The 25217-nt window shown below is 43.9% G+C and overlaps 1 long non-coding RNA gene across 1 annotated transcript in view; it reads right to left on the bottom strand.

Annotated features, from left to right (window-relative positions):
* The window catches only part of LOC126508010 (uncharacterized), a 533853-nt gene that overhangs the window by 91729 nt on the left and 416907 nt on the right, over positions 1–25217 (bottom strand). Inside the window, exon 2 of the long non-coding RNA XR_007593695.1 lies at positions 20736–21918. This is a non-coding gene — a long non-coding RNA (uncharacterized lncRNA). The remainder of the gene's footprint in view (positions 1–20735; positions 21919–25217) is intronic.

A 25217-nucleotide genomic window follows, 5' to 3' on the forward strand; every position in this document is an offset into this window, starting at 1 on the left:
TTACTGCCCAGGATCCATCCATGAGAGCATTTGGTCATGGAAACAGTGGATCATGATTCCCAGATGCCTCTTGAATATGTCATTTTCTTGTCTGTGTGTACGACACGAGCATTTGGAGAGTATAAATTAGACATTCTCTAGAATCACCTTCTGTTGGAATTATAAATTAGACATTCTCTAGAATCACCTTCTGTTGGAATTCACAGCTTTTTTTTTTTCATAAGATGGGACTGTGGGTCATTGAGAAGACATTGGTGAGCCAGCATAATTTTTACATGACATAAAGAGTATGTGATATCACTGGGATGTGGTCATCATCTATTACCTGAGTTAAAATTTTCAGGCTCTGTCACTGTGAAGTTAGTGTTTTTGTTACCCATTCTGTCTTTTTTGTGTCAAAAGAACTCACTGAAAAGACCTATCAACCAGAGATAGGTGGCCAATTTACTTTATATAGAATCCTTGGAGAATTATTTCTTCCTTTTCAGAGTTTTGCATTTATAATGCCATGTTTTGATAATCTAGGCACACAATGTACCACTGAACCTCATTACCAGCCCTGGGAATGCACCCCATTTTCTTATGGCTACTTTTGTCTTGGATGGAAATTAGCCGTTGATCTTAGTTTTCTTCCTCTGTCTGTAGCAAGGTTTGTTTGGTTAGTTGGTTTGGTTTGATGTGCTGTATTCTTGCTACTTTCAGAATCACCTATAAGGGACTACTTATAAGCAGAGCCTCCCTACTGAGGTGGTTGGGGACTGTCTGTCTCAGGCCCCGTATCAGTGACTCTTGGGGAGACAAATGGGACTTTTGAGAAGAGGCACCACATTTCTGACTTGAGCATCATGAGGATATTGTGAAAGGTCATAGAAATATCCAGATAAAATTTCTCTGTTCTAATTTTTGGTAGACAGACTAAAGTTATGCCCATTCACAGTCTGGGAATCTTAGTTTCCCAGCAGATTAACTCCCATTGGCAGAAATCGATTTGACTTGAGTCTTTGCAATGTTCGCATCCATTCACTGAACAACTTATAGAGCGCCTGCTCCATCCCAGCCACGTGGTCCCTGGTATGATACCTACTGTGAGAGATGGCGTGTTTCCAGAGGTGAGCAACAAGAGGCATGCCTGAGAGAATGGGGGTGACCTGGAATGTCCAGTGTGGGGGTGTCATAAGGCACTGAAGGATGAGTTAGAGGGAGGTGCACAGGGAATACCTTTCAATCCAGTGGCTTCTTGGAAGATGTCAGACTCCAGATTCTGGATGCTGTCTTGACATATAACTTTTTTGTTGTATTTTTCATGCATGCATGTGTGTATGTTATGCATACTTAGATGTGTGTGTGTGTTGCTATGTATGCATGCTCTCTCTCTCTGTATGTGAGCATGCCTGACTATGATACCAAGAATCATACTCAGTTGTTTCATTCCCCTTATTTATAGAGTCAGAGCATCAGAGCATCTTAGTCAACCTAGAGCTGTTAGCCTTACAAGCCAACTTGCTTTGAACTTCCTGTTTCTACCTTCTACAGGTGGACTTGCATACCCACCTGGTATCTATGTGGATTCTGGGGATCCAAACTCTGGCCCCCATGTCTATATCGTCAGCCCTTTAAACACTGGAGTTTCCTTAGGTCCTGCTAGTTTTCTTCTGAGACAGTATCACTGTGCAATCCAGACTGACCCAAAACTCATGATTTGTGATTCCTCCTGTTCCAGTGTCTCAGTGATGCATCGCCATACCCTGTAGGGCCTGCACTTACTCTATGATGCTCAGCCCCAAACCTCTCACCCGCTAAAGGCAGGAACAGCAACGAGAATCTTGATAACATTTTGACCAGAATTGATGGGAGAAAGAAAAGAGTTTTTATGTTAATCTGAGCTCATTTGTTGAAGCCTTGGCTGCGTCGAATCTTAGTGGTCATTCCAGCATCTTTTTAAGGGGCGATCTGTAAGGGTTGGGTGGGACTGAATCTGAAAAGCATTAGAATCCCCCTCTATGTTTTTGTCATTTTGGTCAAATAAGCCAACTCCAGGAAAACACTGTTTCCTTCTGAAGCGCCTACTGGAAGGAAAATTCCCAGTGATAGGTTATTTATTGAGAGTTTAAAAAAATAATAAAAAAACCAAAATCAAATTCTTTTATTAGGTAATTTGCCCCAAATCCAACTATACTAATTAAGTCTCTATGGATAAATATATTCATAAGTAGTCATGTTTTATCAAAGTCAAATATAGGGCAAATACTTGTGTTTGTGCACTATGCAGCCTGGGTTCTTAAACAAGTCCATGCTGTTCTCTTTAAGATTCTATTCGTTAATGAATGTTTAATAAAAATGTAAGGATGGAATTTGGTTCACAGAAGAAAGATGTCCCTAGTGTTTCCAGCTTTGTGAAAAGCAAATTTTGTACATTCTGATCCATCAGATAGGAATCTCACTATAAAAGGCTTTCATGGAAATCCTAGCTGTCAACTATCAATTAAAGCATAAGGTCCCGCTTTCCTTATTGAACTCTAATGAAAGGTTATCTGTTCCATCAGATTGCTTTATACTGTTAAGATTAAACTTAACCAAAAATTACCATCAGCCTTCCGTGAAGAGAGCACACAACAGGATTTGCCTCAGTGACAGGGGAGCCTAAGTGTTTTTGTTCTCGCTGGGAAACACTTTCCCACACATTTGAAAAAATGCAAAGAATTCGGTTTTTTAAAAAAATCAGTGCAGTCGGAAATTTTAACCCATTCCAAGCTGCACGTCTCTCTTGTATTTCTTTGCTCCTGACTTTGATCCGTATATGACATCTGAACATCATTTTTACATGTCAGCAGAGCAGAGGTTTAGCTGAGAACCTGACAGCCAGCCCAGGATACAGCTGTGAGACAAGGCCTTGAACCCACCGTCTCCGAGTTCAAGGTTCCTCTCTGTCATTCACTGACTGTGTCGACGCTTCCATGAATTTCTGAGTTTTGTATGTGCAGAGAGAGAAGCATGAAGCGTCGTTTGGGGTCTGCTCTGAGTCTGATGTCGGTATTGTTAGGAACGTGACATGTGTCCTGTGGGTAGCTGCTGTGCTGTTCCTGATAGGAGCAATCTGTGAGGGAAAGGTAGGGCGTGAAGAGCCTCCCTGTGGAGAGGTGCTGCCTTCCCAAACTAGAAACAAACCCAGAGGGAGGGTCTGGGAGCATTCTTATAGCGTCATCAAATGGAGTGTGTAAGTGTGTGTGTGCTCGTGTGTGCACACTCGTGTGTGCGTTGGGTGTGTGTATGTATGTGTGGCGGTCAGAGGACATCCTGAGGTGTCATTTCCAGCTGCCTTTCACCTCTGATTTGAGACCAGGTATCTCTTTGACAGGGAACTTCACCAGGTAGGCTAGGTGAGCTGGCAGGAAGCTTCCAGCCATCCTCCTGTCTCTACCTCCCATCTCTCCATCCCCGGGCCTGTAAGTGTGCACCATTGCACCAGGCCTTTAATAAGGGGACTAAATTCAGGTCCTCTGTGATGCAAGCACTGAGCTACCTCCTTAACCTGGTAAAATGACTATGATATAGAGCTTCTAGAACACTCACCATTCACATGGGGCAGAGGACTGGGTGATAGTAACCGCATACCATTCATATGGGACAGAGGACTGGGTGATAGTAACCGCATACCATTCACATGTGACAGAGGACTCGGTGATAGTAACCGCATACCATTCACATGTGACAGAGGACTCGGTGATAGTAACCGCATACCATTCACATGTGACAGAGGACTGGGTGATAGTAACCGCATACCATTCACATGGGGCAGAGGACTGGGTGATAGTAACCGCCCATGCATTCTCTCTCCTTTGAAAACTTAAGATGTTCAGCACTTCCCCCTCAAACCAGGTGCACAGCAAAGCAAAATAACATTGGAGTGATGCTAATAAAATCAAGACTGGAGAATCGGGAGACTGAGCCCTCATCCCTGACACCCACAGAGGACGGTCTATGGATGACCCTTCTACACAACTCTGTGTTCTTGCCAGATAAGCATGGGCAGGTATGAGTGGAGAGGTAGGGGCCATAGCCAAGTGGAACACATCCTTCCTCAGGAACACTGTCTCCCTGGACAGGCTGGTTATTGCTGGATCTGCTAGAGAACTCGGGAACTCAGACTCTGTTTGGAACTGCAAGCAGTTGATAGGAAGGCCTGTGTGAGTCCAAGTCATCTCATCTCCCAGAGAGTTGATGTTCTACCAAGTGGAACCCCGTGTGAGCCATTCTCTGGAAACCCCATCCAGATCTCTACCTTTATGACTTTAGGGAAGCCTCATTTTTGTCTGACTCTCTAGCCTATAATGGTGAAAAAGAAAAGCAATTTGTGCAACCCAAGATTTTGGCCTGAACTTAACTGCAATTGACCGTCTTCTGTCATGAGTTAATGCTGAGCAGAGCTTGTCAGGGACTAAATATTTGGTTTAGGAATGCCTACAGGCTCTATCTTCATCTGGGTTCAGCTTTGATCTTTGGCCCGAGGTCGCAGGATGTAGCATTGGATACATCGCAATTTCTCCGACTGAAGGATGCCAGGGTGGCTGTGTGCAGATGGGAGGATGTGTCAATGGATGCTTGAGTTTAGGCTACATCTGCAGTAAACAGTGAGGTCCTTCTGCAGCGAGCCCATTTGATGGCTAAGCAATCCCAGCTCTGGACGGCTTGATGTCGTTGTGCTCAATCAGGTTCTAAAGATTTCAGATGCTCGCCATTAATGAACAGTTTGCTTAATTGATAGAGCACTAAAGAAAGGGTTTAAGGAATTGGGTCGGAACCCTGGATGGGCTATTTTTCCTAGAGACAACCATCTTCGAGGGCAGGATGGTAAGACCTTGAAGTGGTGATGGCATTCCCAGCCCCTCCAACCTCCTGCCCTGTGTAACATGAGTGTTAATGAGTGAACGTCTTAGAAAAATAGAAGAGGGAAGAGAAATGCTTGCTTTACAGCCCTTCCGTTTGGGCTCAATCTCTGAAGATGAATGTTTCATTGGTACCCAAATGACCATTGATACCCAAGTGACCACTGGGACACAAATGATCCCTTTCTCAGGGTGTGTCTCACTTTTCCCTCTCTCCGGGCTTCTCTCCTGAGCACCTGCATTTTATTAATTATGGAATACACTGGGCATCTTAGGAAAATGATTAATAGTACTTCAGAACTGTAGAAGTAAATAAGCCAGGCTTCAATATATGACCGCATAGGCCTGATAGAAACCCCAGGGCAGCCATCTTTTAAGAGGTGTGTGTAAGGAGTTTAATACAAGCCTGCTCCGGCAGTGCTTAAAGTCTGGCGGCGCCGTGAGTTATCACCCTGCCGTGGATGGGGCTTCTGATGAATTTGTAATTTGAAAAGTTAAATTAACCCTAAGGTATATTATTTGTTGTCTGTTTTTACATGCAGGGAAGAGTTCCTCCTGTAAACAGAGTCCCCGTCTCTGGCGGAGGTGAGGTGAGCTCAGCATAGACACTTGCTGGACTCACAGCGGCTGTTAGTTTTCAGAGCACAGGCAGTCATTTTTTTTTTTTTTGAAAAAGGACACTACCACCACGAAAAATACTTTCCAAGAGATTTCTGGTGCTTTCTCCATGGTTTATGTAGTCCTGTGACGTTCTGCTGAACACACAGTTGCTGCATTCATGGTTGATATTGCTGCTGGAATGTAAACTTCGTGAGGCTGGGGATTGTCTTAAGTCAGGACTCTCCCTGCACTGGCCACAGAGATGCTGGCACACACCAGATGCCCTGTGGACGCTGGCCGAGGAATTTAGAAACATGTACTTATTTTTCAAGAGAAAATGACTTTGGAAATCTTCACTGTTGTGGGGGAAGATCAGCAGATTTAGGCATTGCCTTCACTGCGGTGTGAAGGGGCCCATTTGTTTAGTCAACCAGCTTTTACTGGGGACCTGCATTTTAACACATCGTATTCTAAGCAACACAGAGTCCATGATTACCCATACACAATGCATTAGCCACTCTCATTAGGCTTCTTGTGAGATAGTTTAACAAAGATGTGTGTGTGTGTGTGTGTGTGTGTGTGTGTGTGTATGTGTGTGTGTGCAAGTGCACATGAATATAGAGGCCAGAGGTCAACTTCAGACATTTTTTTCTCACATGCCATCCATCTAGTTATTTCTTTTTGCAGCAGGGTTTCCCACTGGCCTGGGCTCACCAGGCTGGCTGATGATCCCCGGTACAATCCTGTACTCTCTTTGCTTCTCCAGTGCAGGGATCACAAGCAAAGGCCAACCGCTATGCTCAGGTTTTTTAAAACATGAGCTCTGGAGATCAAACTCAGTTCTTTGCCCTTTTCTCAATTGGCATCTGAATAACATAGCACATGTAAACACACACAGAAACAGACATGGACATACACAAGCAGACACACGCAGACAGACAGACATACATATGCATACATTTGTTTTTCTGAGAGAGATTTTCTCTGTGTAGCCTTGGCTATCTGGAACTCACTCCGTAGACCAGGCTGGCCTCTAACTCACAGAGATCCTCCTGCCTCTGCACTGCCCCCAACCCCGCCAGAGTACTTTCTTCAGTGTTATGGGCTGAACCTGCAATCTGCCAGCCAGGGTAGTCCCTTCTGCCTCAGGCTGTTCTTGGCAGATATTGGATTGCAGCAACAGCAGCAACAACAACAAATACAAAGCAGGCAAATGATCCACCCATTCTGGGCAGCAGCCAGGGTGGCTCTACCCTAGGACATCCTGACGAATGAGGGAATGATACAAAGCTAGTTAGTTAACATCTCCACAGGAGGAGACACGGGATCTTACATGGCCATTTCCACACCGAGAGAGAAGACAAATATCTGACTATATTGACAAAATTAAATAACAAAATAGCACAAAGAAATAAAAAAATGCAATAATAATAAAGTTTGCAGCATAGGTATAATAATATAAATGGATCTTTTGCTTTTTTATACGTGAGGGTGCAGGTATGGGGGTGTGTTTGCATCTCTCTTTCTATATGTGTATGTCCATGTGTCTGCATGCACTCACAGCTGCACAGAAGTGTTTATGTGCATGTGGAGGCCAGAGGTCACCATGGGTTTTCTTCCTCTATTGTTCTACATCTTGCTTTTTGAGACAGACTCTCCTGGACAAAGAGCTCACAAGTCCAGCTAGATTGACTTGCCAGTTCCATGGATCCCCTTGTCTCCACCTCCCCACTGCTGGGGTTATAGATACGCATCACCGTGTCTGGCTGTTATGTGTGTGCTGGGGATTGAGACTCAGGTCCTCATACTTGTGTGGCAGACGTTTTGCCTATTGCGCTACCTCCTCAGCTCTGGGTACTTTACTTTTGGGTGTTCCATGGCACTAGTGTCTTACACTGATTCATTTGTTGGGGCTGCCATTTCCAGGGCTTAAGTTAGCTGTAATTTCAAGGTTTTAGTGGTTGAAAATTATCCATCTGAAGCAACGTCTACTATATGTAGCGGGTGCACCCTAATCCACCTACAGAAACATTAAACATTTCTCTATGAATTGCCCCCATTGCCAACTTCAGGAGATGTTCGTGACTTACTTTTCATAAGTCTAGTATTACTAGACTCAACAGATTTTACATGCATGAACTCATTTAATGTCCTTAGAAACCCATCAGGAGGACAGGATCCTCTTTACCCTTTGGGAGCTGAGGAAATTGTGTCCCAGGACAAATAAACAGTTCCCCACTAAAGTGAAGTTGGATTCCTTGCATCAGTTCTGGTTTTTCATCTGTGTTTTCAAAGAAATGAACAATGTCCACACGCCTGTCTCTGATTCCAGTTTCCGATATTGACTCGTGCGTGCGCGCATGTGTGTGTGTGTGTGTGTGTGCCAGATACAACAACAGACAATACTTAAAAAAACCAGCCATCATTACGTTTCTTTATGGTTAAGGAGCATCTGGAGCAATTTAAGGACTTAGAAGAGGAACAGGATGCTTTACAACATAATGTGCCCCAGGGTTGCCATCCGAGTGGGAATGTGTTCATTGAATAATGACTCCAAGCATTGCTTTTTGGGTTTGCCTTCTCCAGACCCCTGCAGGATGACTGTAGCGAGGCTGCAGCTTTATTTATTTAGTTTGATTTCCCTTCTTTCATTCTAGCATTCCAGGAAATAAAGTATCCCTCCAAATGATAATTAATATATGCTAAGAAATTGGGGGGGGGGAGGAATCAGATCTGTTGTGGGAACAGAACAAAAGTACAAACAGGAATCACAAAAAAGCAAAATGATGATAATGATGATAAAAATATTAATAATAATAAAGATTGTAAATAAACTTGTGTATATCCAACCAGTTCAGCAATCACGGCATCAGCTCCCCTAACAACCACAGAGGCCATCTTGGTCTTTTTCTTACGGTAATGAGGACCGCATAGAGCAAAAGCTTGTGTAACTGCGACCCATCTAAATATGAGTTGAGGTGGGATGGCTTCTTCCGAGGGCTATGACTGAGCCCAACTGTAGATGATTTTAATTTAGTATCTGCCCTTTCTTCTAAAAGATGAAGCAAGGAAGAAGTCCAAAAAGAAATGCCCAGGCTGCCTTTCTAACCAGACAACACAGTCTGAATTCCTCCAATGGGGGTTCTATCTGAAATGAACCCAGAAATTGAATGCTTCCATAATTAATTGAATTTAAGTATAATAATAAATAATTTTGTTGCCCCTTAAAGCTACATGAGTGCCATGAACACTGTAAGTCAGGACTGACACAGGAAGGCATGCAATAGGAGGCCAGGGGCTGGTTCTGTGCATGGAATGGCTTGCTGGTTAGCATGTTGACCTGAACTCCAACCCTGGAATCCATGTGAAAAAGCTGAACATGGTGGCACCCGTTGGGAATCTCAGCCTTCTTTGATGAGATGGAAAGTGGAGACACAATGGATTCTGTGTCAGTCTGCTTTCTGTCGCTGTCACAAAAACACCCAAGATGATTAACTTAGGAAGATAAGTATTTGTTTTGGTTCACAGCTCTGAAGGTTTCAGTCCATGGTGAGGTAGCAAGCACATCATAGTGGGGTGAGTATGGTGGAGCATAGACACTCAGCTTGGGGTTGGGGAATGAAAGGAGGAAAGACCAGAGGCTCTGGTCCCACTGTCCCCTTCAGGAACACATATCTAAGGACCTAAAGACTTCCCACTAGGCTCCATCTCCTAAAGATTAAATTCACTACCCCCTAGCACCATGGGCCGGGCCAGGAACCAAGCTTATGACATACGAGACTGGAAGACATTCCAGCCAGATGATGGCAAAGACACATGGGCCCACGAGTCCCCTAGAAACTCACTGGGGACTCAGTAGGCCATGCTAGCAGGTGTTCTTGGGAGCAGAAGCCCCCTGAGTCTGTTCAACTGCGCCATCACTGGGTGCATCGTTCTCATGGTACATGGGATAGAAGCTCGTTCTGCAGCATATGAGCCTCTATTTCACACTCTCTGCTGCCACATTTTGCTTTTAGGCGTCTTTCCACCTGGGTATCTGCTTCAGTATTCTCTCTGATGACAAGCCTTTTCTTCTTTCACATATAATATTTGGACATTGTGTTGGATGGTTTTTATTGGTTGGTTTTTATGGTTAACACAATGTTGGAACAGGGAACCTCAGATGCATCAGATCATTTTGTGGCCATGTCTGTGAAAGATTGTCTTGGTTGATGATTGATGTGGGAAGATCCAGCCCACTGTAGGCAACCCCATCCCCAGGCAGGTGAGCCTGTCCTTTAAAGGAAAGCTGGACAAGAATAAGCCAGAGAGCAAGCCAATAAGCAGCATTCCTCTGTGGGTTCTATTCCAGTTCCTCCGGGAGTTCCTGTCCTGACTTCCTTCAGTGATGGACTATGACTGAGAGTCGTTAGACAAAGTAAACTCTTTCCTTTTCAAGTTGCTTTCAGTCATGCTTTTGGGCATATTAAATAACCACATGCCTGCTCGCCATTCTCACCCCGCTTGTATGATGTTTATCTGCTCCCTGCTCCTGCTTTCTGAAAGGGAGAGACATGAGCATTAGGAGAGCTTTGAAAATTAAATTTTGCATATTTCAAAAGCCATATACATGTTTGTTGTAGGAAATCTGGGAAATAAAAAGAAAATGAAAAAAATATATTGTATAATCTCACTTCATTAATATGGCATACCAGCCTCTGTGTAAACAAGCAAAAATGAGACATTACGCAAAATGCTTATCAAGACAAAAGGACTTTAAAGCCACAATACCCACTGACTGACTGCAAGCCCATTATGGTAACTTTGCCAGTAAGGACAGTAGAAGACAGGAAAGGGAAGCTGACTGAGAAATTCCCACCATTAGGAGAGCCATTGTCCCAGTTGGGGTCCTCCTTTAATATAACGCTTTCCAGATCTATCTATTTCCATGCAAACCTCCCAACTCCATTCTCACAGCTAAGTAAAATTCTGCAGTGTATGTGAACACATTTTCAATATCCGTCCACCCCCTGATGGACATGTAACCTGGTTCCATTTCCTTGTTACCGCAAGTAGAGAAACAGTGAACAGGGGTGAGCACATGTCTGTGGCAGGATGCAGAGTCCTTAGGATGCAGAACCTGCTTAGAAGGTTCCTGAGAATAAGGAACCTTCTAAACAGGCCACATACAGCACAGGAAACTGCCCCTAGAATGAACAAATGAGACTGTGTGAACAACATTCTACACAACAGAGAAAATGATTATCAGATAAAACAAGTCTACAGAACAGGAGAAACTATTCTTTTATTTAAAATTTAAAACATCCATTGCATGTACTTACAGAACATGGTCCTGTGTTACACAGGATTATTGTGTAGGTGTACCTTGAGTTGAGCAGTTTGCTTTCCTGCCCTCAACACATTCTGCCCTTTCAGATCCTTTACACCTCTGGAAGATGATCTATTAAGGAGTTCAACGTAATTCCATCAAAATTATCTTTCAGTAGACATTACAGTATTTCCAGGCTTTTTTTTAAATTGCAAACTGATTTTTCAGAACAATGCATCTACGGAAGATTTACTGTTACTCGGGAGCTGTTGAAATAAGGAGCTGCGGGGCTGCGTCCCCAGCACCCCAGCCGCCTGCTAGCTTATGCCTGAAATAACAACACACAAACTGTATTCATTTAAAGACTGCTTGGCCCATTTCTATCTAGTCTCTTCTAGGCTAATTCTCACACCTGGATTAGCCCATTTCTAATAATGTGTGTAAGCACCCCAAGGTGCGCTTACTGGGAAGATTCTAACCTATGTCCATCTTGGGTCAGAGCTTCATCGTGTGTGCCTCAGAGAGCAGAGCTATCGGGAGAGCGGAGCATGGCGTCTCTGCTCCAGAGCAGAGCTGTCGAGTCTCTCCGGGAGCAGAGCAGAGTCTGAGCTCACTTCCTCTTCCTCCCAGCATCCTATTCTGTTTACTCCTCCCACCTATGTTTTAACCTATCAGGGCCAAGGAGTTTCTTTATTGCTTAACCAATGAAATCAACAGATTGATATATGACACTCCCACATCAGGGAGCAAAACAAACAAACAAACAAACAAATAAAACCCAACAATGTCATTTTCAGGCAAAGAGTAAGGGGGTCACAGTGACTGTCTGAGTGTCTGAGATGCATAAACACATGCAAGGATCAAGAAAAACAAGCAGCGCCAAACTGCTAATTGGAATCAAGAACCTGCAGGAAAATGAAGTTCGATCTCTAGTTCTTATCCTGGGTGAAAACCAGCCCAAAGTGAATCAGGTAGGCTAGGTCGGTGGGTCACAGATCCAGCTTTCTGTCTCCGCAGCTCTGGGGTTGTATATCCGCCTCCATGCCCAGATTATTTTTGATATGGGTTCTGGGGCCGAAACTCAGGTCCTGCTTGCTCACCCATCACGGTCTCCCCAGCCTTGACTGAGGTCATGTTAGCTGATCCATCCCTTTAGCGCAGCAGACCCTCACTGCATCTGAAAGAGGGGTAGTTTTTAAATCACCTTCTCTCCTGACACGGTAGCAGGAGAGCTGACCATTCGAAACTTAAACTTCCCATGCTGAATGTGTTTTCAGACACAGCCCCTGGGGTGGATGGGTGTTTAGCTGCAGGATTTCTTCTGTATGAAAATGGGGAGTAAATTTTTCTGTGTTTCTGTCGTCTTGCTGTCTAGTTTCTGTTTGCTACCAGAAGTATCTGAAAACCACATGGAAAGCTGAAATCAGAAACTGGCTTCATGTCAACTGTCCTGGTTTGAGCTTGAGGTTTACTGAGAGCTGAGCAGGGTTCATTCAACCTGAGTCTTGGAAGCCGTGCTTCTGGTCCGTGCTCTCCGCCTGTTTTGTTCACCTGTCTGTCTCTGAGCAGAATTGCAGTAAGCACACCGAGTCTATACGCTCTCTGCGTCTCTGTTCATCAAAGCCCTCTCCTCCCAAAATAATAGAAAAGAAATATTAAAGGAGGGAAAGAAGGAACCTGAGAAAAATTTGACTTATTAAAAAAAAAATCCCTTTCAGTCCGTGGGACTCCAGAAGGACCCGGGGACATCAATACATTCTTAAAATACAGAAGTAATTCCTAGTCTTGTGAATTCTAAGAATTCTCTGAAGCCTAATATGTATCCCAAGCACGCTGATAGGGTTAGAAATAGTATCTCCAGCAAAGGAATGCATATCGGAATAGGGCCTGCAATAGTGTAGTTCTCTCCAAACCCCCGAAAGCACACCATATTTACCTGGAAACACATACGTGAAGTTAAAACAATCTCAGAAGACATCCATCTACTCTTGGAAAAGATTGTTCTGGATTGAAATTCCGCTTTCAAAGTTTGTGCCGCCGGCTCCCAGCTTCACTCCTTGCCTCTCTCCGGTTTCCCTCCTTGCCTTTCCTTTATGACCTTTTTTGGCCACGCCCCTTGATTTACGGTCATTTGTGCAGTGGCAGCACTTTTCTGTATGGCAGTTTATGCCATCCTGGTCTTGTCAGAAATGACTACCATAAAGTGAGGTAAAATATCATAAAACATTAGTGAGTCCCTGATACTCAAGGTTCTTCTGCATCAGCCCTGACAGGCACCAACCATAGAGAAACAGATTCGGCCCTTTGAAGGGAGAAGCGTTTGACACTGGATTATTTTCTTTAAAAGTAAAATCACTAAGATTCACTAACCATTCTGAGTGCCAGTCACAGAGCAGAGCTTATCATAGGCATGACGCATAAGTCTTGCTACTTCTCTAAACTGAAAAGCTTTGATTAACTCTGTTATACAGATGGGGAAACTGAGGCATAGAGCATCTCAACACAACTGGTACATGGTGAGGCTTTGATATGGTCCTCACTGCCACTGTGGGTCTGTGCTCTTACCTATCAACTGTTACACAGGCTGGATTCCAACGTTTACAAATGAGAAGTGGGGCTGGTGACAATGTGTAGTTTAGCATTAGTGGGCTGCAGTGTGACATGTCCCCAGAGAGAACAAATGTCTACTCACCCTAGAAAGGGTACTTACTATAGACCAAAGCCAGGATACCACCAAAATCCAATCGCTGACACAAGGGCTTTATGAGGGTTACTTACAGGAATATGGGCGAAAGGCTCACAGGAACAGAAATGACTCAAAGACAGCTGCATCACCAAAGCCCACACCCACGTGACAGCCCAGGAAAGCTTGGAAATCTGGAGCACACTGCACAGCCTGCAGGCAGTGTGGCAGGCTGGAGAGCATCTCTCCCAGGCAGCTGTGCAGCTCTGAGGGTGTCTCTCACCAGTCCCTCCTGCTTATCAAGCTTGGGAAGTGCAAAGCTAGTGGACCTGGTCAGTTTCAGGGATTTCCTGAAGACACCAAATTGTTTACTGCCAGAGTCTCAGCAAACTCCATTTGAACATCCAGAATCTTAACCAGGTTTCCAGCAAGGTGGACTGTATCAAATCAGGAAGCTTCCAGGCTCATGGCATCTTATTGTCTTCATGACCCTCCTTCTCCTTTAAGCCCCCACACACCTGGAGCACCCTCATTGCTCTGCACCCATGCTGTGATATCACTCTGCTGTCTAGTCCCTACACTGTGTGCCAATCTGTCCCTTCCAGATTCGTTTCTGTTAGTATGATAAAATATCCTGACCCCCCCCCAAAAAAAAAACCAGCATAGGGGAGAGGAAAGTGGTTCCCTTTGCTTCATAATTCCAGGTCATGGTGTATTGTACAAGATAATTCAAGGCATCTAGAGCCTGAAGTAGCCGGTCACATCATATCCACAGCCAAGAGCAGAGAAAATTCAGCCTATATATGACCACTTGCTTGCATGCCCTCAGCTTGCTTTCCCCACTCTTGCACAGCTCAGAACCTCTGCCTAGGGAATGGTGACACCCGTGGTGGGCTGAGTCTCCCTACCATACTAAATTAGTTAAGACGGTCTCCCCCCACATGCCTCAAATAGGGCCACTGACCAACACAATGCACACAATCCCTTAAGACTCTTTTCTCAGGTGACTCTAGGCTGTGTCAAATGGACAAAGTGGACCATCACACCATGCTCCTACTTACGCCCCCAGCTCACTCCGGACTCTGCCCTTTGCTAGCTCAGTCTTGCTTGCACCATCTCAAGTCAGAAGAACAGGAGCAGGTGTGACCCGAAGGATGCAGCACCAACCAAAAGCCTTAGGGTGGCCAGAGACTTACGAAAGCCCCAAGAGCCTCCTGCCCAGATGGTTGGTGTCGCCACTGAACACAGTCTCTCTTTCTCCCAGTGGCTTCCACTGTTATAGAACCCTGGGACTCTTATACATTTCATTAGCTCCATTAAGTTTCGGAGTCTTGGGAGCCCTGCCCCCATCTTCCATGAGGGGATGTTTCAATTTGGGCAGAACAGTTACACAACAGGCTGGAATACTTTCTATGCAAAACATCTGACATTCTTACATTCTCTCTCTCTCTGTGTGTCTGTTTTCTGGCCTTAACTCCTTACCTATACTGGCCTCTGTCTTTATCTATCTCTTCCTTTTTATTTTTCCTGCCATTCTGTCACTGCAATGCTATGGAATGTTCTGTTCCCTTAGGAGATGGTGAGCTCCTTGGGGACAGGCCTGTGAGGTCTACAGATGCAGTCCCAGCCATCGGCACAGGGCCCCATTTGGGGATTTAATAGACATTTGTCCTGAGGATGCTAGACTCGTTTGCAGGGCCTGGGAGGACAGAGGTAGATCATCTTTCATTACACATGTTAGAGCATGCACATGCTCTCTGTTGGCCTGTCGGGCCTGTTAATTTAACACACAGTGCTTGAGTGAATTACAGCCACCCTCAGAAAACCTTGGCTTGCAGGACTGACAGCGAGCTGTACTCATGCTCCCAACTGACAGTGGAGGGATTATAAAGAGGGGGCAATGACCACAAGTCAGATTAGGACAGCAGCTCCCGGGTACATGAGAGACATGCTTGAGCCTCTTGATTCTAAAAAGAAGCAGGAAAAATAAGAACAAGGGGGAAACAGAATCAGCACGTTTCTATTTATGTCCCCACATCTACGGTCTTTTCCAAAAATCTTTCTTGGTTTCCTCTTTCACATCCACAGTGAAGTGTAAATTATAGTTTGCAATATAAATGGCCATTTCCAGCAAATTTTAGCAAGGAACAAAATTTTTATCTGAGACTGAAATTTGGCATCCTTTCATCCCTCCATGCTGGGAACAATTTTTTTTTTTTTGTCTTTACAAACTGTGATGAGACATAAATCCAGTTGCTGTTATCGCTAGCCAACCCTACACCCCCTAGAAAATGAACTGGGAAAACGGGAATGTCTCCAAAGGAGGGCTGGCCCTTGCCATGCTAATGTGTAGCACGTGCCTTAGGACAAGGGGAATCAAACCAAGGTCCCATAAACATGCGAAGCTGTTTTGGATGGCGCTAGCTTCTAATTCCTTCCTTTCCTTGACAGTTCTTCTCACCCTGGCACTCCCAGCTAATGGCACTGTCACCCACAGGGAGAACTGGTGCACCCCTGGTGCTCAGGGGGGACCGAGCTCTGTTTAGAAGGCTGGAGACTTGAGAAGCACATGGAGGCTTGCAGAGGGTTCTGGGGAAGGTTGGTTCAGATGACTGTCATCTGTCGGTGCACAATATGAGTTAGTTCTTTTTATTGTTCCATTTCTGCAGCACCCAGGGTCGAGGCCTTGGGCTCACACACTTGAATGGTTAGTCCTCTCATCACTGAGCTAAAGTCCCATTCTACCACACCATGGTCATGTGTTTGAACATTTGATCTTTATCTGGGAAGCTTTGGGAGGTGTGGCTTGGTTGAAGGAAGAGAGATTGCTGGGGGTGGAGGGTAGGCTGAGTGTTTATGGTTCAACTCCACTTCTGTCAGGAGCTCTCTATTGCCTGGTCCACAGAGACATGGTAAAAAGCTGTGTTACAAACAACCCCTGCCCCCAAAAGTTACTTTCATGGTCAAGCCTTTCTTAGCATGGCCACAACAGACTGTGTCCGTTTAGACTATAAGCTACAGTAAGCCTTCCCTTCTCTAGCTTGTTTCTGTCACAGTAACAAGAAATGAATGTGACAGTGGGGTGTATGTGATGTAGAAGGGTCTTCTATCTATCTGTTGCTTTCATTGGTTAATTAATAAAGAAAAGTGCTTGGCCTGATAGGTCAGAACATAGGTAAGTGGGAAAGACAGAACAGAATTGTGGGAGGAAGAAAGCAGAGACAGGCAGATACCATGAATCTCCAGCCCAAGACGAACATAGGTTAGGATCTTTCCTGGTAAGCCACAGCCTCGTGGTGCTACACAGATTTAATGGAAATGGGTTAACTAAGATGTGAGAGTTAGCCAAGAAGAGGCTAGAGATAATGGGCCAGGCAGTTGTTGAAGAACGGCAGGCTGCGTCCCCGGCACCCGGCTGCCCGCATGGCTAGCTTATGCCCCGAAATAATTACATGAAAACTGTATTCTTTTAAACACTGCCTGGCCCATTCATTCCAGCCTCTTATTGGCTAGCTCTTACATATTGATCTAACCCATTTCTAATAATCTGTGTAGCCCACAAGGTGGCTTACCAGGAAAGATCTTAACCTGCATCTGTCTGGAGTGGGAGAAACATGGTGGCTACTTGACTCGGCTTTCTTTCTCCCAGCATTCTGTTCTATTTACTCCACCTACCTAAGGGTTGGCCTTTCAAATGGGCCAAGGCAGTTTCTTTATTAATTAACTAATGAAAGCAACAGATTAGAAAGAAATCACTCCCACATCAGGCAGTGTTTTAAATGAATACAGTCTCTGTCTTATTATTTCGGGTGCTAAGCTAGCTGTGCGGGATGAAAAGCAGGCCTGCTCACCTTATCACTACAGGTATGGAATGTTAGAGCTACAGCGTGAGGAGGTGGGAGCTCAGGCGATGCTGATGAAGAGGCATGGGTGAGAATAGACCAGAGAGGTTGAGCAGGATTCATGGGATCACAAATTATCTTACCTTTTCTGTGTTCTCAGGTCATGAGAGACATTTGGAACTGGGGAGCAAACCTGAGAGACAAGATTTAGACTGAATTATGGATATACTTTTATATAACCTTATGTGATACTAATCATATTTTATAAGCACAGTGGGGTTGGAGATAGGTTAAGACCACGTACAGCTCCTCCAGAGGGACCCAAGTTCAGGTCTCAGCACCCACATTGGGTACCTCACAACTGCCTGTAACTTCAGTTCCAGGGGATTTCATGCCCTCTTCTGGATTCCATGAATATTGCATTGATATGCATAAACCCACACAGATAAACACACACACACATTTCTTTAAAATGGAATTGGGGAGAAACTGGGTGCTAGGGAAATTCCCAGGGATCCACAAGGTTGACCTCAGCTAAAATTCCTAGCAATAGTAGAGGGTGCCTTCCCCTATAATCAGATTAGTAACTATACTAATTGTCATTGTAGAACCTTCATCCAGTAACTGATGGAAACAGATGAAGTGATCCACAGCCAAGCACTGGGCTCAACCCTTGGAGCTTAGTTGAAGAGGGGGATGAGGGATCAGATAAGCAAGGAAGGGTCAAGATTATGGGGAAAATCACAGCGACCACTGACCTGAGCTAGTGAGAGCTCATGAACTCTGAACCATCAGCTGGGGAACCTGCATGGGACTGAACTAGGCCCTCTGAATGTGGGTGACAGTTACGTGGCTTGATCTGTTGGGGATACCCCTGGCAGTGGGACCAAGACTTATCTTGGGTGCATTAACTGGCTTTTTGGAGTCCATCCCCTATGGTGGGATATCTTGCTCAGCTTTGACACAGGAGAGAGGGACTTGGTCCTGCTTCACTTGCTATATCAGACCCTGTTGACTGGCCAAGGGAGGCTTTTCTCCTTCTGAGGAGTAGATAGGGGGTTGAGTATGGGGATGAAGTGGTGGGAGAAGGGGAGAGGGGAGAACTGGGACTAATATGTAAAATAAAATATTAAGTAAAAAACTAAAAAATAACATCTTAAAACATAAAATAAAGACAACAGCCAAACAGAATGAGCAAGATTGGTGCTACCCACATACAACCTGGACTCAGGATCCTTCTCACTGGGATAGAAGTATCTTATTTTTTAAAAAGTGCTAAATGTTCACATAAAAATAAGACACGTGGGCTGGGAAAAATACATACAGAGTTCAATAAAATGAAGAAAGCAGTCATTCCACGTTGCATTCAAGCAATGACTACCATATTCTGTTTCTCTTCCTATCTCTGTTATCATATAGGAAGCTGGGGCAAGGCTGGGACTCCTCCTTGATGTCCAGATGAGATTGGCTCACCCTCCTATGCTGTATGTAGGCCATCCCTTACCCAAAGTGAGGGGACCCAGGAGGATGTTCCATGTTAGGCTTTGTTGAGTGTGCACAGTATTTTTATATACAGAATGAGAAAGCGTGGTGACTGTATTCCACTGCAAGCATCACATCCATTCATGTTTCAGGTAGTCCTTATACAATTTTACAATGTTTTGATAATTTTACATGCAAAATGAAGTTTTGTACTATGGAATTTCAGATTGTGAAGCATGACAAGTTTGGGGTTTTAGATTGCTGAGTTAAAGATGTTGAAGGTAAGAAAGTAAAATAAAAACACCTAGAAACTGTCTCCTTTGCAGTCTGGCATGATCTTGAAAAGATGGGCCCCAGGTTCATGCCTGTGTTGCTATACATTTCAATGTCATTATGTGCTTTGTACTGACAGTTCTTGTTTTGTATTGTGTCGCTGGAGACGATAAAATTCAATGGCTTTTCTGAAGGTGTTGAAATAGGAGCGGCGGGGCTGCGTCCCCGGCACCCGGCCGCCCGCATGGCTAGTTTATACCCAGAAATAATTACACGGAAACTGTATTCTTTCAAACACTGCCTGGCCTGGCTAGGTCCAGTTTCTTATTGGCTAGCTCTTACATATTGTTCTAACCCATTTCTAATATTCTGTGTAGCCCACGAGCTGGCTTACCAGGGAGGATCTTAACCTGCGTCTGTCTGGAGCGGGAGAACCATGGCGACTCCTCACACAGCTTCTTTTTCCCAGCATTCTCCTCTGTCTACTCCGCCTACCTAATTTTCTATCCAATAAAATGGGCCAAGGCAGTTTCTTTATTAATAAGAAATCACTCCCACATCATTTCCCCTTTTTCTGTTTAAACAAAAAAGAAAGGCTTTAACTTTAACATAGTAAAATTACATATAACAAAACAGTTATCAAGTAAGAATTACAGTTACAATATTTATATCTATTTTATCTCTTATCATAACTAAGGAAAACTATAACTAACCATTCTTCAACTCCATCAAAGACTCCAGAAGGATATAATATTACCTATCAAACAAGAAATAAGAAAACTCTAGAAATGACAGAGACATCTCGCTGCCTGGACAGTCACCCAAAGTTCCTCTGTACCGTTGGGGCATCCATCTTCGGCCTACAGGCCCATAGTATCCAGCAGACATTCTCATCAAGCAAGAAATTCCAAAGACAGTTCAGTCACTTTTTGCTGTGTCCTGCAGAATGTCTCACAGACTCTTTCATGAAGCAGGAACCCCAAAAGGTCATCTCACCTTTAGGCAAGTTCAGCAGTCCTCTCTCTGCGGGTTCTCTGTGTCCAGTTTATGCAACAGTCCAGGCAAGAGCAGTTTCTTGCCCAAATGGCTATCAAACTCCATAAGGATTCTCTTCGATGCCCATCTTCCTCTTGAAATAGATTGGTGCTGCCAGGAGCAAATGTGTCTCATTGTCATGAAAAACCCTAAGTTATTAAAATATCTTAAATGCCATATTCTGCAGCCTTTGAAAGATATGAAGAATGCCTATCTAACTAAAATATCTCTCTATATATCTAGAAAATCTAACTAACATGACTACAAGCTTAAGTATTAGCGATGATTATCCATTAACAACCTATATTTCCTAATTATACATTACATTTTTAAATGAACTACACAATCACAATACCTTAATCAAGATCAAAAATACATATACATATAACAAAATTGACCATAAAATCCATACCAATGCAAATTATTCATATCTATATCATATCCCCCTTTAAATGTAAAAGAACATTTATAAACAATATTTGGGAACATGGGCGTAGTTTTTTCTCTACAAACTGCTTCCTGCTGAATAGGGGCGTCGTTAATTAGGTTGTTCATGATATAACCTGTATGCTAGTTTCATCTCAGTTGGCAATTGAGCGAAGCAATTTTTTGAGGGTGTTCACAGCAACCTTTCAGGAGGGCGTGGTCTATCATACCAAATCGGAATAGATGCAATCCACAGGGTCTCATCCTCTGCAAAAACAAAAGAAGACCCTCTCCAAAGCATCATATCCTTAGACCCAAATTCTGAAATCATAATACCCTCATGAAATCCATTTTGGTTTAGCTTGGCAGCCCATATAATGAAATGTCTCTCTGTACTTAGCTCCTTCACAGTCAAAAATTTTAAAGAAAACACAATGTACATAATCCAGACTCTCTGTGAATTTTCCATTTTTACGTGGCTTATTTTTCTTTATTTCTCTTAATCTATAACTATCTGTACTTCTGTACTCTGTCTCTTTAAAGACTTTACCCTTTTTCTTTTTAAGACATTAACTTTATTCTTTATATTCTTTTTCTTCTCTTTCCCAAGCCTACGTACATTTATCCAACAGTGTCTGAATCTGTTTTATTGTGAATCTGTAACTTTTTTACTATCCAGGAGCACTTTGTTTTGCGCCTTTAAATCACTAAGCGCTTAAGAATCTAAGCTGTGACATTCCTAGGTCAAAAACAGGTACTGTATGCTGGCCCCGCCCAGTCCAACATGGCGGAGCCGCTCGTGCCTCTGATCCTTGCACATTGCACCATTAGCATGGCGGAGCTGCTTGTGCCTCTGAGCTGCGGCACACAATGTCCCCCTTTTAGGCACACAGCAGTCTAGTTGCCATCAAACAAATCGTAGCACTTTAATCCAAATGCTCCATTCATAAGCTCTGTCTCCCGCCGGAGCCAGACAGAGATCACAATGGCGGCACAGCCCAGAAAGCCGGCATTTTAAAACAGCCAGTTTTTTCCTGCTGCCGAGTCAGGACAATTTCTTTGCGGCACGCAACCCAGAAACAGCAAAAAGCTGTCTTAAATTCTCTCTCTCTCCTTTTTAAGCCCTCTCAGGTTTTTAAGTGGATTTAGCCCATCACGTTTGGGCGCCATCTGTTGAAATAGGAGCGGCAGGGCTGCGTCCCCGGCACCCGGCCGCCCGCATGGCTAGTTTATACCCAGAAATAATTACACGGAAACTGTATTCTTTCAAACACTGCCTGGCCCGGCTAGGTCCAGTTTCTTATTGGCTAGCTCTTACATATTGTTCTAACCCATTTCTAATATTCTGTGTAGCCCATGAGCTGGCTTACCAGAGAGGATCTTAACCTGCGTCTGTCTGGAGTGGGAGCATCATGGCGACTCACTCACTAAGCTTCTTTTTCCCAGCATTCTCTTCTGTTTACTCCACCTACCTAATTTTCTGTCCTATGAGGGCCGAGGCAGTTTCTTTATTATTAGCCAATGAAAGCAACAGATAAGATACAAGACCCACCTCCATCATGAAGGCTTAGAAGGATGGAGGAGGCATCTATCAATGCTGAACACCATAAGAGATAAACTTCTCTGTCTACCCTCTCTGCTAAGGACACTCTTCTGGTCTTGTTCAGTCTTCTCTTCTCTCACTTCCTTTCTGCCCAGGTTTTTACAACTCTTCACATTTCTTCCCAAGAGTGTTCAGCTTAGCTTCACCTTCTCTTTGATCTATTTTGATCCCAATTCCTGAAGCATTTTCCTCTTATCTTCCCTTTCTTTTTGCTGTCTTGGGGTTCAAACCTGAGACTTTTCCTAGGTTGGTCATAAACTATTTTCTGTTTCATTCTGTGTAAATGTGTGTGTTCATATGTAGGAGGCGTGCACTGTGTATGTGCAGGTCTGCATGTGTGTTCGTGATATGGAGGCCAGAAGTCAGCTTCAGGTGGCATTCTTCAGGACAGTATAGCTTTGCATTTTTAAAATCTTTTTGATATTATAATAAAATATATCATTTCTCCCTTCGTTTCCTTCCTCCACATACCACTCCCTATTCTCTTTCAAATTCATGGCCTGTTTTTGTCACTGTTGTTGTTGGTGTTATTGTTGTTGTTGTTGGTGGTGTGTTGTATTCTTAAACCCATAAATACTACCTTCACAATCTATATGATTGTGTGTATATATGTTTCAGGTCTGACCGTTTGGTATTGGAGACTCAATTGCTATTTTCTTCCCTCTCAGCATTCTTTAGTTGCTTCTAGTTCTTTGTCCATGGATGTTGTCCTTGTTCAGGTCTTGTTTAAGCAGACATGATGATGAGACTTTCTGGGCGAGGCTTCTGACATTACTAGGAGACAAAATCTCACAGCAAATATGTGTCAATCTTGTAGCTCCAAAAATCTTTTTGTCCTCACTTCCAAAATAACCTCTGAGCCTTATGTGTAGGAGTTGTGTTGTAGATGGGACTGGACTCCACAATTAAGCATTTTGATTAGTTGTAAAAAGAGGTTTCCTTGACAAGGGGAGAGAACTACACTTACCTGTGGGTACAAGGACAAACACTTGGACTGTACCCAGGAATTAACGCTTGTTAAAAGAGGAGGTTGTAGATTCTCTTCTTAAGATTCCCCACTTCCCTAGTCCTAGGCAGTAGGCTAGGTTTCCAGTACCAGGCATGGTCTCCCTCTTGTTGATTATGGTCTTAAGTCCAACTGGAGAGCTGTTGGTTGCCGCTAAGGTACACCTGCCACTATTGTACCCTTGGGGTTGTCTTGTCATGGTGGTCAGTGTTGTGCTTCACAGCTGTCATAACTGGGGAGCACTGTTGGTTTCTGCCCTCTATTGGAAATTTGCATGGTGCTTTCTGGTAACACAAAGGCTAGGGAGGAGGTTTTCAGGTCACTTCCAGCTCAGGGACTGTTGTGCCCTGTGTCTGAAGTGTATGGTGTCTTCAGTGATAGGGACTTAACCGTCCACCTCTAAGGGGAGACCAAAAGCCGTGACAATAACCTATAATGTTTTGGATAACTCTGACCAACAACTCAGAACAGATCCATAAAAATGGGCCTGGTGTTGGGGCTTTTGTTACATGGTTGTTGGCTCTTAGAGGAAGCATTGTTAGCGCAGATGGGACAATTTCATTTAAGCTATACATGTGTGTTTATATACTAACTTACATACATTAGAGGTGTTTGTGGATAGATAGTTGAGAGTTATCCCTTGTTTTTGAGATAGGGTCTCTCACTTGCCTGAAACTTGCTGACCCATCCTGGCTGACTGACCTAAGAACCTTAAGGATCCTTTTGTCTCTGCCTTCCCAGCATTGGGGTTATAGATGCACACCAGCATACCCAGCTTAAAAACAACAACCCAAGCCTATGCCAATAACAAACATGGCTTTTGGAGATTGACCAGGTACTCAGGTTTACAATGCAAGCGCTTTATTGGCTGAGCCTGCTTCTCAAGTGTTAAACAAATAAATCTTTCCCCTGTAAGATTTCTAGTTTTGTGGTTTGATATGAGAGTTTCAAAGTCTTTATTTTTCTTTTTTGTTTTATCCTTCTTTCATATCATGACAACAGTTTCCCCTCCATCCCCTCCCCCAATTTTTCCTATATCACCTCCCTTCTCCCCTAGATTTACCCTCCCTCTATCTTCCCCCAGGAAAGAGCAGGCCTCTCAGGGACATCAACCAAACATGGCATGATATGCTCCTATAAGATCAGTCACATACCATCACATCTAGGCAGGATGAGGTAACCCAGGAGAGGGAAGGGTCCCAGAAGTAGACAAAAGAGTCAGAGACTGCCCCTGCTCCCATTGTTAGGAATCCCACAAGAACACCAAGCTACTCAGCCATAACATGAATATATGCAGAGGACCTAGGTCAGATCCCTGCAGGTTCCCTGGTTTCTGTGAGCTCCCATGAGTACCAGTCAGTTGATTCTGTGGGCCATGTTTCTGTGGTCCCTGAGCCCTCTGGGTTCGCGGATCCTTCCTCCCTCTTCTCCACAGGACTCCCCCAGCTGTTCCTAGTGTTTGCCTGTGGGACTCTGGGTCTTCCTCCACTGGTTTTGGATGAAGTCTGAGAAGCCACCATATTGGTTCCCAAAGTAGCTGTACAAGTTTGCACTCCTAACAGCCATGGAGGAGTGTTCCCCTTGCTCCACATCCTTGTCAGCATGAGCTGTCACTTGTGTTTTTGATCTTAGCCATTCTGACAGGTATAAGACAGAATCTCAAAGCATTTTGATTTGTATTTCCCTGATGGTTAAGGATGTTGAACATTTCTTGAAGTGTTTCTTGGCCATTTGAGGTTCCTCTGTTGAGTAATTCTCTTTATATTTGTACCCCACTTTTTAAATTGGATTAGTTTGTTGATGCCTAGGTTCTTGAGTTCTTCAGATATGAAGTTGGTGAAACTTCACTGTGTGGGTGCTGTTTTGTCCTATGGATTGTATCCTTTGCCTTACAGAAACTTTTCAATTTATTACTTAATTATCAATTGCTTATTATTTATTTATTGTTTATTAATTTATTGTTATTAATTCAGTAGTTGTTGCTTTTAGTTGCCTGTGCTATTAGTGTCCTGTTCAGGAAGTTGTCTTCTGTGCCAATGTATTCAAGGCTATTTCCCACTTTCTCTTCTATCAGGT

This window comes from Alexandromys fortis, unplaced genomic scaffold (genome assembly GCF_014885135.2).
Source record: "Alexandromys fortis isolate MF-2015 unplaced genomic scaffold, M_Fortis_MF-2015_v1.1 scaffold_81, whole genome shotgun sequence".
NCBI lineage: Eukaryota > Metazoa > Chordata > Mammalia > Rodentia > Cricetidae > Alexandromys > Alexandromys fortis.